General features: G+C 47.4%; 1 protein-coding gene across 1 annotated transcript in view; it reads right to left on the bottom strand.

Annotated features, from left to right (window-relative positions):
* The window catches only part of LOC146860809 (sperm-specific sodium:proton exchanger-like), a 5538638-nt gene that overhangs the window by 4469389 nt on the left and 1048384 nt on the right, over positions 1 to 20865 (bottom strand). The window lies entirely within an intron of this gene.

Here is a 20865-nt window from a genome sequence, read left to right as displayed (position 1 = left end):
GGGCATGAGTGAAGGCCAAAGTGTCAGGTTGGATATGTTTAAGACATGTCACATACACCCTGAGTCCTGGGGGTGATGGCATGTACGTCACAGTGAGACCTGTAGCCCCAATACTGATGTGCACCCACAGTCTGTGTGCATGTTGTGTCTCAGATGTGTCTGATCACATGTTACCAATGGGTGACAGTCTCCATATCCATGTGGTATATGCATCAACCTTGATGGGGTGTGTGTCTAAGAGACGTACATGTTGGCCCGGCAGGAACAACAGTGGCCACTACCTGTGGGACTTACGCTTGCCTTGTGGTGTGTACGTGCTACGCCATGTCCATTGCTCTGTGGAGAAGTGTGGCTCACTGGTTAGAGTAAGCAGACCTGGAAGCAGAGGTCAGCCCGGGACCAGGGTTCAATTCCCGGCTCGGCTGGGTCTTGAGTCCATAAATTGTCCATGGACTCGATAATTCTCGCTCCAGTGCATACTCGATTCATGGGTTCACACTCTGCGACTCTGGGCAATAGCTTGCTTAATCTCCACAATGGCCCCTCGCGGCGGGATGCCTGGCTTTCACCTTGTGGATGCCCTGCTGGGTTATCTCACAGGGGAATACCAGGACGGGTTCCCTAAGCAAAGCGCTTAGAGACCGGTTGGTGATTTGCGCTATATAAATATCTTTACATTTACATTTACATTGCTCTGTTGATGTGGCAATACAGGGACCCTGGGTTTCTGCATGGCAAAGATCTGTGATGCCTGGGAGACATGAGTCCTCATTTGTCACTGGGGTGGGTTTTTTGAACATTGCAGAAGCACATAGGTTGGGTGACACAGCCAGCTGAGTAGCCCATTGCACTACATGGCACTCATGTGGACATGTGGAATTGAGATGTGAGGTGGTGGTCTTGTAGGTGACATATGTGTCCATGCCCAACAGCACACACCTCAGTACATTGTGTAATGTCATGAACTAGCATGTGATAGTGATCGTGGTCATGGCCACATGGGTGGATGTACTGACAATCTTCCTTTGTGCATCTCTGTACTGCAGGGCACCAGCTGTCAATCGGCCGTTCCCAGACCTTGCAACCATGCAGGAACGCGACAGCATCAGACGGTACCGCTTCACCAGGCCACTGATTGAGGAGTTGGCGGAGCAGTTGGCGCCACGTCTGCTACCTGGCCGGACATACCCTACAGCACTGACCCCAGAGGTGAAGGTGATGGCAGCCCTGCACTTCTTTGCTACCAGTACCTTCCAGTACACTGTGGCTACTGCTGGTGGTATGTCTCAAACAATGTTTAGTCGGGTGCTACGCGATGTCTTGGAGGGGATGTTGCAATTCCTCGACCTGTATATCAAGCTCCCGATCCAAGATGAACTCCCTGAAATTAAGGATGCCTTTTATACACTGGGGAGGATGCCAAACGTCATTGGATCCATTGACGGGACACATGTTGCCCTGATACCACCACAGGCACATGAGCAGGCATGCCGGAACAGGAAGCACTACCATTCGATCAATGCTCTGGTGGTCTGTCTTGCTGACATGTTGATCACACATGTGTGTGCACGGTTTCCTGGTTCGGTGCACGATGCCTACATTATGAGGAGTAGTCACATTGCAACGCTTATGTCACAGATGCCAGCTCAGCGTTCTGTGGTACTGAAAATTCTGGACCCGTGTTATAAACATCGTCGTATCATGACGATTTTGGTATCAGCAGACCGAGAATGATCAGAATACTATGCACAAGCATTTTCTTCATATTCGGGTGACGAAATCACCCTGAAATCAGAGTTTCCGTCCTGAACCCTCGGTTTCCATTGAACGGCAGCCATTTTGTGATTGCCCTCACATAGGCCAATGACTAAGGCCAAAAACGAGTCTGAAGGACACATGCACCTTTGCTGACTCCTCTGTGACCTGGGCAAGCTGACTCCACTGCCTGAAGCCAAACCTGTTCAGCCAGTTCCTTTCCCAGTGGCCGAATGAGATTAGTATCAAGGCACAACATATCATAAAACCTTTCATCACACACAAACCATGCCTAATCTTACACACACCTGTCCCTGTTTCTTACTTTATGACTTGCTTTACGAGGAGGAGGTGCCCGTATTTATTGGGGGTCCGTGATATCTGATGAAAGTACTGAGCCTCGCCGGTAAATTAATTGAGGGCAGGACAAACTGAAATATGGGCTTGTCATCATGACTCTGCTTTTTCTTTGTAGTGAAAATATGTGAATGGTCAACTGTAAAACAAGGAATGTTTGCCTAAAGCATAATATTTTGTATAAAACGAGAAGGCTGGCTTTGTAAGTTTGAGCAGTCTCCTGAGAATATACACCGTGTTGTACTTCTAGGATACCTGTTACTGGTTGCAGCCAATAAATACGATCTTTGACTTCACCAAGAAGACTCTGGGTTTCTGTAGTCTGAAACAGGAAGGACTCGAAGTCTTAGGGTGTGTTCCCTGGCACCGCTGGGTTCTTGAAAAACCCAGTACTTCAGTTGGCGCCCAACGTCGGGCGATTTCAGCGGTACCGGTCCAAGCCAGAGTTTCGTGAGGAGCTTCGTGTGAAAATTCTGGAGGGAGGCCGCCACTTCATCGACCCCTGTATGTCGACGTGGTCCGAAAGTCTTTGCTGCGAGGTTCCCTGCTTCCCGACGGCTATGAAGGACTGCTGCCCTGACTATCGCCCTGTTTTGGACCCTTGATGATTGGTAGAGCGAAACGATAAGACGAGTCTTCTGGTGACGTCATCGATACCTCAGTTAAGTATAAGTGGAGCGTCTCCCAGTCCTTAGTTTGGTATCCCCTTGGGATCTTTGATTTGGAACTTGCAAGTACCAAAGCCGAAGGACTCGTGTATTCACAAGACTATCGTATTCGATAAATCCTTTGAAGTTTGAAGCTAGACTAGAGAGCGAAGATGCCTGGTCTTAGCAGACTTGAAAATTTGTTTTGTCTTGGTTGTAATAGGGATTCCCGATTGGAGGACTCGTGTCCGGTTCCTCCGATTGGAACTCCAACCTATGAACTATATGTGAAACATGGCGTAGGCCCCATCACATATAATGAAGTATGGATCCGATAGACCAGGAAAGATGGTGCTTTAAAATGGCCCCAATATGGTAGTTTTGACACAGAGATTCTGGATAATCTGGAGGTTAAACTTTTTAAGAAGAAAGCCCGGCCGGCGATGTTTGACTCCTTCCGCCTATGGCGTAAGGAAGCCAAACAGAAGGAAATTAAATTAGCAAAGAGAAATAAGAGAGAAAAGGGTGTCTCGATAATGCAAGCTGCTATGCAGTTTAAAGATAATGAAGAAGAACAGATGAGTGAGCAGTTGCGCAGGCAACGTAAAATGGTGATCGATAAATGTTATCCAGTTTTGCCGCTTCTTCAGCAAGATGCAGCAAAAGAACTTGAGAAAGACCCTTTAATGTCACACTTGTTGAGTTCGCCACCCCCTTATGCGCAGAGTGCTACAGCACCTCCGCAACCTTTAGTTGTGCAACCTCCAATTATTGCGCCTCAGGTTCTTCCACAGCCGCCAGCTCCTCTTCTGTTGGCTCCTACTCCTATGGCGCAGCCCCCTTAAGGGCTGCCGACTTCGCTACCTGCTCCATCTGTACTTCCTACGACTTTGTCTACTACATCGACTGCCTCTTCTGGTGTTCTTCCTGATACTGCCTCTGCGTCTGCATCTGCGTCTGCCTTGCCTCCCTCTGTTTTTCCTCCTGTTCTTTCGTCAACTTCTCCCTCTGTCCGACAGAGAATGACTGATACTGTTGCTAGCCTTATATTTCCTCTCTTTGGGTCATCTGGTATGACCCCTGATTCAGAGCGTAAGCAGTCGCGTAGTCAACTGCCTAATTCTCGAGAGAGAGAAATGTTTGACCGTATGGCGCGTAAATGGGTTATTTACCCTTCAAAATATGATGTGGAGTCTGTTATGGATGTTTTCCGACAATGGGAAGCACCGAAACAAAGATACGTTTTTGAGAAAATGTGTGCTTTCCTTTGTGAGGAATTGGAGGATAATGATTTGGAAGTAAGTCCGCCTGAGTTGTGCCGTGTACGGTTTGAGTTTTCAAAAGGCACGATTGTGGGTTCCGATGTTGAGAAAGCAGTTGCGACGTTGTTGTCCTTTAGAAATAAGGATCCTTCTCAGTCACTGTTTGAACATGACTCCTCTGTTAAGAAAAAAGTGAGACAGTTCCCAATGAGAGAAGTCCCTCCGGTATGGAAGGACGCCGTTGCGGCTGATGCCGCTCGTCACATTGAGGCTATTCCAGCTCATTTTCAGCGTGTTTGGGTACATGTTCCTTGGAAGCGAGCTGAAGTTTTAGCACTTAAGCAGACTTTGCCTGACCCCCGTAAAAACCCTGGAGGGTATTATAAGCAATTATCACAGACTGCAGACTCATGCATTATGAATTTAGCCGACATAGACATGTTATTTGGGAATGTTGTTCCACAGCCTTTGTGGGGATTGATTCGCCATGCAGATCATGCGCAAGAGTTAGGTGACTCATGGGCTAATATTAGTACTGCAAATGATAGACAAGTTGGTGGTGCCAAGCCTGAGCCTTTGGTAGCAGAACTTCCTGCTAGGATCATTACTTACATGAAGACTTTAATGCCTGCGATGCGTGTGAATTGGGATAAATTGTCTGCGTGTAAGCAGAAGAAAGATGAAACAGTGTCTGATTTCTTCACCAGGTTTGAGGAAACGTTTATCGACCACAGTGGTCAAGATATGAGTACAGAAGGTGGTCAACGGTTGTTCGTTGACAAGTTTGTGCACAATTTGCTTCCCGAGCTGTGTAAGAAATTGAAATATTCAGAGAGTTCTTGGGCTGTTTCCTCTTCAGCACAAATATTGGCTACTGCACAGTACTACAAAAATAGGGATAAAGATGAGAAGGATAGAGCAGAAAAGAAAACTAAAGAATTAAAGACGAAGGTTCTTTTACAACAGGCGTATCCGCCACGTGGTGGTCAGAGTAACTATCAGCAACCTCAACAATTTCAGAGAAACTCGCAAAGGTTCGAGTATTCTCAACCACGTGTTCCTGTAGGTCCCAATCAGTGTTCATATTGTAAAGAAGAGGGTCATTTCAAGTATAGTTGTCCTATTTTGTTACAGCGTACGAATGGTGCTTCTGGCGCAAGAGGTCGAGGTGTTCAACAAGCTCCTAGAGGTAGAGGACGTGAAAGTTTACCCCAGAACGCGCGTTCTCTTCCGCCTCAGAATTCAATGAATAGTTTTGACCAGCAAAATAACGCGTCTGGTAGGACGGCTCAGTACTATGCTAACGACTACTATGCAGAAGATGAGAATATGGAAGGTAATGATTGCTAGGACAGCCATAGACAAAGAGAGGGAGTTGTTTCAGTTCCAGTAGATCAGAGTGGACCTTATGTTAAGGTGATTACATCAGGTGTGTCAGAGCCTTTTCTGTTGGATACTGGTGCTACAAAGAGTTCTATTATGCACTCAAAACTCCCTGGCGCACCTTTGTCTGGCGAGATGAATGTTTCAGTAGGTTTTTCTGGTGCCCCGGTTAGGAACCCGATTTCTAGTCCTATGTCCCTTTCTGTTGGACCTTGTGAATTGGAAGCACCCCTTATTCTGACGACAGGTTGTGGTGAAAACTTGTTAGGATTGGATTTGTTGAAAAGATTGTATGCAACATTATATTGTTCTCCTTCGGGAGTACAACTTACACTGGGTAGGAAAGTGATCTCTCCAATGTATTTGTCGAAGGATAAACTTCCGACAGAATTGTCGTTTCTTCCTGATATTCTTTGGGCTACTGGTCCTAATGATGTGGGTCTTTTGGAAATACCACCATATGTTGTGACATTGAAAGCCAATGTTAAATTGCCACGCATTCCCCAATACAAGATCTCTAGTGAAGGTGAAAAGGCGTTGCTAGCGATCATTTATGATTTGATTGGAAAAGATGTAATTGAAGAGACAAGAGGCAACGTTTGTAATAGTCCTGTTCTGCCTGTTTTGAAACGTACTGACCCTTCTCAGCCACCTGTTTACAGGTTCGTGATTGATCTTAGAGAGGTCAATAAAATAGTTGTGCCACAGTTTCCAGTTGTTCCTGATATCACTGCCCTATTGACTATGATTCCAGCTTCCGCCACCTGGTTCTCGGTGATTGACTTGAAGAATGCTTTCTTCAACATCCCGATTGCCGAGGAGAGCAGGGATATTTTTGGCTTCAGTTTAGGAGGCCGAAGCTTCCGCTTCAAACGCGCTCCTCAAGGCTACTGTGAAAGTCCGTCAATATATAGTCAGGCTTTAAAAACACAGCTTGATGCAATTGTTTTACCTGATGGCGCTACCCTTATTCAGTACGTCGACGATTTGCTAATCGCTGCAGATACTGAGGAGATTTGTAAAGAAGCCACCTTGTCGTTGTTGCGTCATTTGTCTGATTTACATCACAAAGTGTCTCTTTCAAAACTGCAATATTGTCGACAAGAAGTGACCTACTTAGGTCATCTTTTATCGAAGGAGGGAAGGAAACTGACCCCAGAAAGAATTCAGGCAATTGCAAAATTGAGTGTGCTAAGGACACAGAGAGAAGTACGTGCTTTCTTGGGCATTACATCATACTGCAGACAGTGGATACCGAATTTTTCTTTGCTGGCCAAACCTTTGGTAGCATTGACCTGTAAAGATACACCGAATCCCGTTCCGTGGTCTGAAGATTGTCAGAAAAGTTTTTCCGAATTGCGTGATGCATTATGTTCAGCTCCTATGTTGGGTACCCCCGACTACATTAAGCCCTTTACACTGTATGTCCATGAGAAAGAGGGTTGTGCATTGTCAGTGCTGACACAGTCTTTTGGAGACAAGCAGCGTCCATGCGCGTATTTTTCGTCGACTTTGGATCCTGTAGCAAAAGCATTGCCGAGTTGCTTGAGAGCCACAGCGGCAGCAGCTGTTTCTATTCGACAGTCTGCTGGGTTAGTGATGAATAATATGTTGATTGTGATGGTTCCACATGTAGTGGACACGTTGTTAAACAGGACCAAGACACAGCACTTAACTAGTGCTCGATTGTCAGGTTACGAGTTAACACTGTTAGCGAGTCATGTGCACATAAAGAGATGCAATACGTTGAATCCAGCCACGTTATTGCCAATTTCAGTAGAGACAGATGATGTTGAACAGCATGATTGTTTTCTCAGGACAGAAGAAGAAACGAAAGGGAGAGTAGATCTTAAAGATACTCCTCTTGTAAAGTGTGATGGTACCTTATGGGTGGATGGTTCATGCTTTAAGCTTCCGAATGGTGATACGACTGCAGCATATGCTGTCACGACTTTGCATACGATTGTTGAAGCTGCACATATACCACATAATTCAGCTCAAGCAGCAGAGTTGATTGCACTTACGAGAGCGTGTGTGTTATCGAAAGGAATGAAAGTGACCATATATACCGACAGCCAGTATGCGTTTCGTGTGGCCCATAGTTTTGGACGATTGTGGAAAGAACGTGGGTTCCTGACTTCGCATGGAGCTAAGATTCAGCATGGTCAGTTGGTAAATGAGCTTCTTGAGTCACTGACCTTGCCGTTACAAGTTGCGATTGTGAAATGCAGTGCACACAAGAAGGTTACTGATGATGTTGGTCGTGGTAATGCATTTGCTGACGAAATCGCAAAAGAAACAGCAAAAGATGTGATGAATCGAATGTATGTTGCAGGCCCTGCAAGATGGGTTGGTGACGTTGGAATGTGTGAAGATACGATAGAGAGTGTGAAGTCTCTTGAAGCTGAAGCTTCAGAGAAAGAGTTGAGTGTGTGGAGAGAAAGTACGGGTAAATTGGATGAAAATGGTTGTTGGGTTGACTTGTCAGAACATCGGCGATGGTTATTACCCGATGCGTATGTGTTTGCAGTGGTGACAATGGCTCATGGAATGGCCCATATCAGTGTGAAAGGGATTTGTAAGTTGTTGGCTCCAGTATGGCAAAATGCTGGAATTCCTAAATGTGCAGAGAATGTGGTCAAGAATTGCATGGTGTGTCTGAAATACAATCCTGGTAGGGGAACGCCAACTCCAGCTGGTCATTTTGCGCCTCCAACGTATCCGTTTGAGGTTTTGCAGCTAGATTTCATCCACATGGAAAGGTGCAACAATTTGAAATACGTACTCGTTGTTGTTTGTGCCTTTTCAAGATGGGTAAAAGCATATCCCTTAAAAGACAACACTGCCTTATCCACAGCTAAAGCCCTTGCCAAATAATTCTTCCCTAGGTTTGAAATGCCGAGAATGGTCTGGAGTGATAATGGGAGTGAATTTGTGGGTCGAGTGATGAAAAAAGTATGTGAGGGGCTAGGTATTCAGCAGAAATTCCACGCTGCAAATCACCCCCAATCAGCTGGACTAGTAGAGTGCTATAATGGCACGCTAAAATTGAAGTTGGCAAAGATACAAGCGAGCTCTGGTCTTAAATGGCCTGACGCTCTGCCCTTAGCACTCCTATCAACAAGAATGACTGTGCATTCGCGAGTGGGACTTAGTCCCTATGAAATTGTGTTCGGCCGCCCGGCCAACATATGGGGAGTGCCAAGGCCGACAAAATTCAGTGAGATCGAACACCCTGTACTGCTTGATTATTTGTATGAATTGACGGCTAAATTGCGTGTTTTACACCAACAGGTTCATGATACTCTGCCTCAGGTCTCTGAAGCTCCAGGACATCTTATCGATCCTGGATCATGGGTGCTGGTCAAGAACTTCCAGCGGACGAAGAATGACCAGCCCCGTTGGACCGGCCCCCACCTCGTCCTTCTCTCAACAATATCAGCTGTTCGAGTGGAAGGGAAAAAGAACTGGATCCACGGCGTACACTGCAAGAGGGTCCCTTTGCCTCTACCGTACGACCGGTGGATCCAGGAGGGGATCGCTGACTCTGAGACTGAGACTGTGCCTCGTTTTCTGCCTTTTAGCGATGCACGTGTAAAAGGAACAATTTCTGAACGTGAAAGTGACAATATTTTGCAAGAAGCTGTGCCACCGTCAATTCGATTGAACACTACAGAGCCTGAACTCTTGTTCCAGAACCAGACAGTACCTGGGAAAAGCCGTTATAATTTGAGGCCGAGAACTATGGACAAATAAAAATTCTTTTTCTTTGCTATTTTTGAAAGTGCAGCTCTCTCATCTGAGAAACTTTCTTATTTTTGTTTTTCGAACCGTCATCCGGGTTCAGCTGTAGGGTCGTGGTTGCCCAAGTCTTTGGAGTGCAGCAGAAGACGTTAGGTCGACAGTTCTGGTCGGTCTAAGGGAGTTGCCCTGGACTGACAGAAGCATTCCTTAGCATAGAACACCCTACTACCACGAGCAGCAATTAGAGAGGATGGAGTTTTTCGAGAATGAGAGACCTGCCAAACAGATGGACTTTAAAGCCAGAATGTGTATAATGATGACAAAGAAACGATTTTTGATATTATGTATTTTCATGTTGCTTAGTGTAATGACGTTTTTAATAGGATATGTTTTATTCTCTTTTCAAGTGACATTTGCACCCACTACACAGCCCATACCTCCTTCTACTGTTTCCTCGCATTCTTTTCACCCTCTGTCTGAACACGAGTCCGCTAGAAGATTAGAATTTGTCAATAATTCATTCATTCAGCTTCTACACCAACACCAATTAGTAGTGAATACAACTAACTGTTGGGTGTGTGGTCTTATGCCTCATACTACTGATAAAGGTATCCCTTATCTGGTCCTGCCTTTCAGCCATAATGGTTCTGTGTGGGCATATAGAACGATATTCATATACGCTCATGAAGCCCACCCCCTACGTTCTGTGAAAGATAATGCTAAGAATAGTGCTCTAGTTAAGGGTATAGTAGATATGATTAAGGAAGATATTTCCTATGAGACTATCCCGAGAGATGAGACACTAGCATATATTAAATGGAACATAACAGGATATGGAGTTACTCTGAGTGAGAACCAGCGAGCAAAGAGATCCTCCCCAATTTGGATTGTACCCCATCAGGGTCACCTATGTCTGCAAGGTAATGGCAAGAATCCCAGAGCTCAGTTAGGGAAAAGTATCTGCACTAAAACATATGTTTTTGCGTCTCAGACTTCCCCTTCATTCTTAGCAGCTAAGGGTACCTATTTCATCTGCCATAATAGAGCCTATACATGGTTGCCCCCTGACTTTTCAGGCACATGTTTTGTTTCGTTCCTGTTGCCTCCCACCTACACGGATTACCATAAGACATGGATAGTTAGAGGTGTCATCAGTAAAGAAGACACTACGGGACAAGAACTTGGAGATTTCGTAAAGGGTTTTCTGCCGTTTTGGGGGCCTATGGTTAACAGCAGGAACATAAGGCAATTGACAAGGGTGGTTGAATCCATGGTAGATGAAACCGCCGGTGCCCTTAGTAATTTGACTGCTGAGCTCCAGTCGGATCGCCTAATGACTCTTCAGAACAGGGTCGCATTAGACGTCATACTTGCAGACCGAGGTGGGGTATGTAAAGTGATCCAATCAAGTTGCTGTGTTTTCATTCCAGATAACGCTCCGACAATTTACCAGGCCATTTTCAGACTGCATAAGATCTCCGAATCTATTCACGTGGATAAAGGAGATTGTTCATTGATGGGGTGGTTCTGGGAACTGATATCCGCCTGGGGATGGAAGATTCTGATAGTCATTGGGATGATCTTAGCCATTCTTTTCCTGTTCTGTCTGTGTGTACAGTGTGCTCCTGCAATATGCGGCCTCTGTGCTACATCGTGTGTAAGGAAACCTGTATCAAGAGACGAGCTAAGTAATAGGATGATGCTACAGCAACATCTCAACGACTTTATGAATATAGACCTGGACTCAGACCTGGACTCAGATTAGCGTTCGTATAGGTTATTGCCTATGTAAGGGCAAAAGGAGGGTCTGTGGTACTGAAAATTCTAGACCTGTGTTATAAACATCGTCGTATCATGACGATTTTGGTATCAGCAGACCGAGGATGATCAGAATACTATGCACAAGCATTTTCTTCATATTCGGGTGACGAAATCACCCTGAAATCAGAGTTTCCGTCCTGAACCCTCGGTTTCCATTGAACGGCAGCCATTTTGTGATTGCCCTCACATAGGCCAATGACTAAGGCCAAAAACGAGTCTGAAGGACACATGCACCTTTGCTGACTCCTCTGTGACCTGGGCAAGCTGACTCCACTGCCTGAAGCCAAACCTGTTCGGCCAGTTCCTTTCCCAGTGGCCGAATGAGATTAGTATCAAGGCACAACATATCATAAAACCTTTCATCACACACAAACCATGCCTAATCTTACACACACCTGTCCCTGTTTCTTACTTTATGACTTGCTTTACGAGGAGGAGGTGCCCGTTTTTATTGGGGGTCCGTCGATATCTGATGAAAGTACTGAGCCTCGCCGGGTAATTAATTGAGGGCAGGACAAACTGAAATATGGGCTTGTCATCATGACTCTGCTTTTTCTTTGTAGTGAAAATATGTGAATGGTCAACTGTAAAACAAGGAATGTTTGCCTAAAGCATAATATTTTGTATAAAAGGAGAAGGCTGGCTTTGTAAGTTTGAGCAGTCTCCTGAGAATATACACCGTGTTGTACTTCTAGGATACCTGTTACTGGTTGCAGCCAATAAATACGATCTTTGACTTCACCACGAAGACTCTGGGTTTCTGTAGTCTGAAACAGGAAGGACTCGAAGTCTTAGGGTGTGTTCCCTGGCACCGCTGGGTTCTTGAAAAACCCAGTACTTCAGTGCCTGGCTTGTCGGTGTGTACTGACTGTTTCTCATTGTGTGTGTTTGTCAGTGTTGTATTCCGCACTCCTACATAACTCAGCTACTTGTTCATTTTTGTGTGTGTAGGTGACTCTGGATACCCCAACATGCCGTGGTTGCTGACACTCCTCAGGAACACTGTGACACCAGCCGAGCTGCGCTACAATGAGGCACATGGTCGGAGCAGGAGGGTGATTGAGCGGACATTCGGCATCCTGAAAAGCTGCTTTCGCTGCCTGGACAGGTCCGGAGGGGCCCTCCCATATGAGCCTGCACAGGTGGGCAAAATATTACTGGTCTGCTGCATGTTACACAACATGGCGGTGTGAAAGGAGGTGCCTCTCATCCAGGATGAGGATGACGACGACCAACGTCCGGCACCTGTGGAGGATCCCGGCCTGGACCAAGATGCCAGTGATGATGAAGATGATGGTGACGTCCGCTCCCAGCTCATCAACAACTTCTTCACCTGAATGTGAGTTTCCAGGGTTGTTATGTGAATGTAGGGAGGTAGCCTGGAATGTGTTGAGCCAGCTCTGTTGCTGTCTGAGTGTGTCTGTGTGCCACTTGACTGGATGCATGCTGTGATGTGTCCATTCAGGTGGAGTGTACTCCACAATAGGGTAGGACTGCTAACTAGTGTTTGTGTAGGTGTTTTGCTACATGTTTTGTGCATGTGTATTGCATTTCTCTCCTGTTCGTCTGTGCTTCTGACTGTATCTTGTCTGTCCTTCCCAGGGTACATTGCCTGTTGTGTGGTCAACACTGGCCCCCAACACCCAGAAGCCAACACCAGTGTGGAAGTTGAGAATTCCCATCAACTGATGTACCACACATCCCTGGACTTCCATTCACCAACACATTGTGAGCGTGTGTCCACTGTTACGTAGAATTACTGTGCAACTAGTGTGGAATAAACGTGTTGCTGATGTGTAATTAACCTGTGCTACGCTTTGTTATGTGCGTTGTCTGTCTTCCCACATCTGAGTGACATCTGCTTACCTCACCTGTGGACTTGTTACCACTGACTGTGCTTGGTGTTGTGTCTGTGCATGCCAATGTGTTTCAGGTCAACATCATTGTGTGTGATGAGTAACATGGCCATGGTGAGTATGTTTTGTGTTGCCATAGTGGTGTGTCTTCCTCACATCTGTGACATCCCCATGACTCACCTTACTTTGGTCACATTGTTGCAGTATTGGCATGCACTGTGTTGTGTAGCAGATCGACTTCGCCCTGAACATGACAAGTTGGAATCACAACAGAGGCAAGTATGGTGTACTGGTGAGTTTATTTACAAACATGTGTGAATGAAGTGCACAGGATGGTGGGTGCTGTACAGTGGTTTGGGATTCCAAAGTTCACATTGGAGTTGGAAGTGCTGGTAGATGAAATGTCCAGAGTAAAGCCCACAGTCGTCTGCTACATTGGCCCAACATGAATCCTCCATGTCATGTGGGCGAGTTGTGTGCGATTGGACAAGGTGAACGGGTTGCGAAAAAAGAACATTGTCCAGAACAGGTTTAGAGGCCCTGGGGGATGTGCTGGGACATCTGCCTCTCAGATGTCCTTCTTTGGACGACCCCTCTTCTTCCGGGGAGGGGATCCTCATGTGCAGGCCTCTGCGGTGCAGGGGACTCTCCGCCAGAGTCCTCCTCCCTCCCTGTGGCGCTGGCAGATGGTGTTGCGACAGATGATGTGGGCACACAGGGGGGTGGGGACAGGTTAGTGTTGATCTGGCCGAGGCATTGTAGTATGTCCCGATGCACCGCAGTAAGGGCATCCCACTTTGCCTCCATGTGGGCATGGTGGGCGACCTGCTCATGTTGCATGTCCTTGAGGATCCCCACTACCTGGCCAAATCCTCCGGTGCTATCCTGGTACGCATCTAAGATGCGTGCCAGTTTGGGGTCATCATGCAGTCCAGACCCCTCTGCAAGGCGCGCCCTGTGCCTCCCACCCCTCCCAGCACCCCTCTCCAGACGGGCAGGACCAGCGGCAGCATGCACAGGTGACACTGGAACCCCTTGGGTGGTGTTGCTGTTGGTGTTGGCTGTAGCTTCCGGGGGTCCTGTGTCCCTGTGCTGTGGGTGTTGATTGTCCTTGGACTGTCCGTGTTGGCGGGTGTGCCCTGTCGGTGTCCAGATGCTGGAGGCGTGGGTACAGGGGGGCAGATGTTGCTGCTGCTGGTGCTGCATGATGGCTCACACCGGAGGGGCCAGGTTGGTCGTCGTCATCCGAAGAGGACAGTGAAAGAGTCACACCAGAGAGGTCAGTGTCCACCAGAGTCTGGGACTGGGTATCCTCGTCATTTGGCGCTGGGTGCCCAGCACGAGCTGTGTTTGGAAGAGACACACAATGTGATTTATGTTTCTACATGCTTCGTTGGAACACAAACATGACATTTTCTACTTTTCAAACGGATGCCTGCCTGTACACTGCTTTTTCCCAGCTTGTCACAGACAGAGTTTGATCTTGTTTTTGGCTATTTGCCAGCATGGCCTTGTGCTCCCCACATCAGAACCGTGTCAGACATGTTGTCAGTCCCTTCCCACTTCCTGTGAGGCGAGTATGGTTCAGGTTGATCTTTCTGTGCCATGTGGGTGGGTGTAGGTTGTCTGTGACTGCGAGTCCCATCATACTCTTGGCTACACCCCCCTTCCCAGCCTACCCATGCTTCCTCCCTCTTGACTCTGCTTCCCTGTGAGGGGATGTGACATCAATGGCAAGATGGCTGACTGTGAAATCCTGGTGTTTGTTTGACTACCAGTCCCAGCATGGCCTTGTGCTCCCCACAACAGAGCCCAGTGTCAGACATCTTGTCAGTCCCTTCCCACTCCCTGTGAGGCAAATATGGTTCAGGTTGATCTTTCTGTGCCATGTGGGTGGGTGTAGGTTGTCTGTGACTGCGAGTCCCATCATACTCTTGGCTACACCCCCCTTCCCAGCATACCCATGCTTCCTCCCTCTTGACTCTGCTTCCCTGTGAGGGGGTGTGACATCAATGGCAAGATGGCTGACTGTGAAATCCTGGTGTTTGTTTGGCTACAAGTCCCAAGTCAGCCCCTGTGCTTCACACAGCAGCACCCATTACAGGGTATCTTTTGCTGATATTTCAATGAGTTGTGTGTCAATGCATTGTACCCGGTGAGTTGTGTGGAGTTTGTGTTGGGGGGGTGTCTCCCCATGCTGGTTAGTATGGTCAGGGCTGTCAGTCCTCCTTCTCATCATGAAACGTGCTTCCATTGTAGGGCGTGCAAGTTGTCTTTCAGGATGTCAGTCAGTGGTGTCCTGCTTCTGATTTGCACACAAGCCCTAGCAGGGCCTTGTGCTCCCCACAGCAGGAGCCAGTGTCAGCCATCTTGTCAGTCATTTTCCACTCCCTGTGATGTGGGCATGTTTCAGAGGGGTCTTAATGGGCCAATCAGGAGGGGGAGCATTATCTGTGACTACAGGCCCCATCATGCTTTTGTCTACACTCACTTCATCTGCATCCCCACTATTCCTTCCTGACAATCAGCTGCACTATGAGGTGGTGTGTTTGTGGTGGCATACTGTCTGGCTGGGAATATTTGGCTTAGTGCCAGTGGCTTGCTCTATTTGTTTGTAGGTTGGTGCATGTAATGACACAGTGCCCAGTCACTATGAGATGGCAGGTATTGTGTTTGTGTGACTGGCATACACATCTTGGGTTGATTATCTATTGGTTAGGGTAGGTTTGCTTGGGGTGCATGGTTTCACTGTCCCCTTGCCACACAATCTTGGGTATGTTGTTTGTGTACTCACCAGTCTCTGGGATGTCTGTTAGGCCATGGACGCTCTCTGGTGGTTGGATGTCCCGCACCTTCTCCTCCCAGGTCCTGAAGTAGACTGGTTTGGCAGGAGGGCCACCGCCGGTGCGCTGACTCAAGGCGTGATCTTTCTCGATGAGTTTCTTGACCCTCCTGCGCAAGTCATACCACCGGTTCTGGATATCGTCCTTTGTGCACAACGTTGGTGCTTGTGCGTTCACCTTGTCCACAATCCTCACCCACATCTTGGTTTTCTGTGAGATGGGGGTCCTTTGAACCAATGTATCAAACAAATGTGGCTCTACTCTGATGATCTCGTCTACCAGCACTTCTAACTCACTATCTGTGAACTTTGGATTCTTCTTTGGAGGCATGGAGATGGGTGGTGGTAGTGAGGGATGTGTGTGTGAGGGTGCAAGTGATGTTGGTTTGGTGTTGGTTTTGCTGTGTGTATGTGTGTGTGCGTTTGTATGAGGTGCTGATGGTGTGTGAGTTGTGTGATGTGTGAGTTGTGAGTGTGTCTGTGGTTGTTGTGTACTGGTGTTTGCTGCTGGCTGTGTCTCCTGTTTGCAAGGGATGTTGGTAGTGATTGTAGTCCTTTATATAGTTGGAGTTGTGGGTGTGTCTTTGTCCAATTAATTTTTTGGGGGTATTTATTGGCTTAGTCATTGCTTGTTTGGTCCTTTTTTTGAGTTTTTTCCTTTGTGTTTTGTGGGCATGAATGAGACGTTCATGTGACGGAAACGGACGCTGCTGTTGTCTCATGCGGGATTCTCAGCCTCGTTCATGCTGCCTGTCTTCTGTGTTGTTCGCGGCGGTCTCTATTGCTTGTGTGCCGGGTTGTCTGTGCGTGTCGGTCGTGCGGCTTGGTCTCCGTGTGAGTCGGTCTGGTTTTACACGCATTGCATCGTACTGCGCTAATCGTACATCACGGGTCGGTCGGGTTGATTTCGGGTTCGTGTCGTTCGGTGAAAATCGTGTCGGTTTTCCGGCCGGATCACTATTTTCCCTCCGGCTCGGTCGTACGGCTTCTATTCCATACGTGTTGGTTGTAATTCACTTGCGTTGCATCGTACTGCACGGGTCGTACGGCGCTGGTCCGTGTTGGTCGGTATTCGGTCCGGGTCCGTGTCGGTCGGTTCGTTATGCGGCCGGAATCGGAATCAGCCCCTAGGTGCAACATTTAATCATGTGGTCAACTGGATAAAAAAAAGAAAGATAACTCTCATATATGTAATTTCTAAAGGAAATGCTCTAGGTATTACAGTTTTGATTACATCAAGATGACGTCAGGCGTTCCACACTTTTGTAATAAATATAGAATGTTAGCAATCTAGTTGTTCATTAGGATACTGTTGAGAGGCAGAGGCCAGGGGATTGGACTCTGAAAATTCAAGGCAGGTAGGAGGGTGCAGAGGCAACAATTTGACCACACTGGGCAGGCAAGAAGGGCAGTGGCAGCACAACAGACTACGGAGGGCAGCGGAAAGGGGGGCAGGGGCAACAAACCAACAATACAGGACTGGCTAGAGAGGCTGTGGCAATATAATAGTCCATTGTGGGCAGAAGGAAGAGGCAGTGGTAGTACAACCGATACATTCCAACAGACCTGATTCAGCCAGAAAACGTCCAATGTTTTTAAGCCCAAATGGGCTTTATTTGATCTGTCTCCTGTCTACAATCTCCTCTTTTACAATGTAAGTCAAAGGGGAAAATCAAAACCCCAGTTTATTTTCAAAATCTTCTTTTTACCAAGTTCAAAATGTTAGCATGTTGGATCATGGAAGGCAGGAGGAATTGTGGTAGGGACATGGACTCGGATCACAGAGGACAGGAGGGACATGGTGAGGGGCACCAAACTGACCTTACAGGGCAGGCATCAGGGTTAGCAGCAGCACAATACACCACACAGGGCATGCAGGATGAGAATGAAGCACAACAATCCATAGAAAGCAATAGGAAGGGGAAAGGACCATGCACATGGACAACAGAGAACAGAGGGGAAAAAGGCAATGGTAGCTAGATGACCATAATGGACAGACAGGAGAGAAAGCTACAGCATGACAGACCACAAAGGGCAGGAGGGACAGATCAGGGGCATTACAATGGAACAGACAAGCCAGGAGGGAGGGAATAGGGGTCTGCACATGGAAACAGAGGGCTGGGGGCAAGGGGGCAGGGCAGGAGACGCAAGATGACCATGGAGGTCAGGCAGGATGGGCACTAGAAGCAAGATACACCATGGAGAGCAACAGTGAGACTATGATGGCATACACACAGACCATGGAGGGAAGGTGGGAGGGGGTCAGGGGCAGCTAGCTGACCACACAGGGAAGGTAGGAGGGGCCATGGCAGCACAGAAGACCATGCATGGCAAGCGGGAGGGTTAGTGGCAGCTCAATGGCTATGATGGGCAAGAAGAAGGGTGCAGGGGCATGCACAAAGGACCATGGAGGTTAGAAGGGAGGGTCAGGATCTGGGCACAGACAAGAGAGTTCAAGGAAAGGGGCCTCACAACAGACCACGCGGGGCAGGCAGGAGGAGCAGTTGCAGCACAACAGACCAGGGAGGGCAGAAGGGTGTGGCAGTAAAATGGACCATGGAGGACAGGAGGAAGGGGATAGGGGCATAGAATGTGGACAGGCTGGGTGGAGGTGGCAGGGACAGGTTACAGTCATCTGACAGTGCTAGACAGGTGGGAGGGGACTCAACAGAACACTCAGAGTAGATAGGAGTGGCAGGTCCATGGAACGTGGTGGGCAAAAAGGATGGAGCAGGGGCATGCACAAAGACATCAAAGGGCAGGGGTAAGGAGAATAGGGGCAGCAAGCTAAGCACATAGGCTAAGCAGGAGGTCAATGATGGGGCATAGACTAGGGCAATGGAGGGTAGGAGGAGTGGACTGGTACATCATGCTAAATGGAGGGCAGTGGCAGCACATCAGACCATGCATGGCAGGAGGGAGGAGGGTAGTCCATGGATTCAGACAACAGAGGATAGGGAGGAAGTGGATGGGGCAGCAAGCTAACTGTTCAGAGAAGGCAGGAAGGCCAGTGGCAGAACAACAGCCACACAGGGCTGTAATAAGGGAGCAGGGACATGGACTTGGACAATGGATGGCTAGGAGGAGGGAAGGCAGGAACAGTAAGCTTGGGTGGAGGCAGCACAATGCCAGGCCCTGCTTCCAACCCCCACCATCCATTGTGATATGCATCTTACTTAACGTTAACAAAAACCTAGAAATTTGCTGAAAAAAACAAAGATTACAGGGACGGTATAGTTAGATTCAGATTTTACTCATACACAACCAGTGAAATTCAGCAGTTATAGTTACCTGAGCTAACTATAACTTACGCCCCCGCAATGTACTGCTAATGACCTCAGACATTACATCATTCATGGCATGGTCAGTTACATCACTCATGACATCACTCATGACATCTCAAATGAGCTGTGAATGGAATGGAACTATAATCGCTAGAAGTTTATTTAGGGATAGTGTGCGTATATTAACACCCCTTTTTTCCTTTTCTTTCCTGTAAGAACCATTATAATGCGCAACGTGCCCAGATTAATATGGCCGATAGCCTTTCACTTTAAAGTAATGTGTAGTCCATTGTTTATGTTGATGTTTGCAATTCTAAGTATGTTTATTATGAATAAGTCACGTTGACGAACATACAGGTATGGCGGTCACGGGGCAAGATATGCTGAAATGACATTGTTTTCTTTTCTTTATTGTCTCAATTCCTGAATTTTCACATCGTGACCAGGCCAATATGGCCGCCAGTTTTTTGGATTAAATTAAGATGTAGTCCTTTGTTAATGTTGGCAACGGGAGGCATTTGTACATTTAAATAAGGATGCTACAACGACGTCTTGTATCGTTATCAAGCTTCGGACGAGCCGAAACGCGTGGATCACGTTCTTTGCAGATTAAATACTTCCAAACTACAACCTGAGTGCTGATTCCTTCCTTGTAAGAGTGAGAGGAGATTAAATACATATATATAAAATTCACTGAAAAAAACACAAGTTTCAGGGACATTATAGTTAGAAATTAGCATTTAAAAAACCTCAGAAATTCACTGAAAAAACCACAGGTTTCATGGACGTCATTTTTAATTGGACATTTCACTCGTACAAAACAAGAGTAATTCGGCCGTTTTGGGGGCATATCGACAACAAATAGCGATAATTATCTCTAAGCGCTGTTAGCGCTGAAAACTTTATCGCCGGTGAAGTCCTTTTTTATCGTCGCAGTAGCGACGTATTAACAAGGCGCCGCTAGCCAGCGATAACAATCAGTTCCGGTGCCAATGGATGGCGATAAAATCATAGCGCCGGCGATAAAAAAAACACACGCTAAGCCGCGAAAAGTAGAACTAAGCAAATTATCTCCAAAATCAGCCTGACAATTGAGAACATTTTGCACGCAGCAAGCGGGAAAGTGCACTATAAAAGGCCCCCAAGCAGGCAAAAAAAAAAAATGGATTCCAGAAACCAGACCAGAGACATGGAGGAAGCGGGGCCAAGCATGGAGACCACAGCGAACCCCACAGCCAGCCAGGAGGAGCAGGGAGAGAGCCAGGGAAAGGAAAAGAGGAGGAGGAACCCCAGGTTCAGCCACCAGGAGAATCAGGTCCTGTATAGCCTGGTGGCTGAACACCAACAGGAGCTGTTTATCCAGAGGACTGTGCCATTGTCCCGAAAGAAACACATCTGGGAGGAGATCACAGCTAAGGTCAATGCTGTGGGAGAGAGGAAGAGGAGGACCGTGGAGGAGGTAAAAAAGCGCTGGAACGACAGCAAGAAGAACACCAAGGAGAAGATGGCCGCCAACCGGAGGGCAGCCATGGCCACTGGAGGTGGTAGCCCTGTGCCGCAGTTGGAGCTGGATGAGCAGGAGGAAATGGTGGCGCAAGTCATCACTGAGGAGACGGTGGTTGGAGTGCCGGGTCGGGACACCGCTGTAGGTGAACAGACACAACCACAGTGTGAGTACAAACTATGGAGTGGTTGGACGGAAGTGGATGGCCACAATGGCACATATGTATAATAAATAGCATTGCATACCCACAATTACTGTGGTTCAGGTCCCAGATAGCCCTGTGCATGGTGGCATAGACACACATCAACTGATCCAACATAAACATTGCTAGACACACTTTGACGGACACACTGGCATTGAAATGTGCACTGAAACATCAGAAAAACACAGTCTAGCTACATCATCAGACC

This window comes from Triturus cristatus, chromosome 3_1 (assembly GCF_964204655.1).
Source record: "Triturus cristatus chromosome 3_1, aTriCri1.1, whole genome shotgun sequence".
Classification (NCBI taxonomy): Eukaryota; Metazoa; Chordata; class Amphibia; order Caudata; family Salamandridae; genus Triturus; species Triturus cristatus.
Note: the sequence above shows the minus strand (reverse complement) of the source record. Positions and strands in the feature narration are given on the sequence as shown.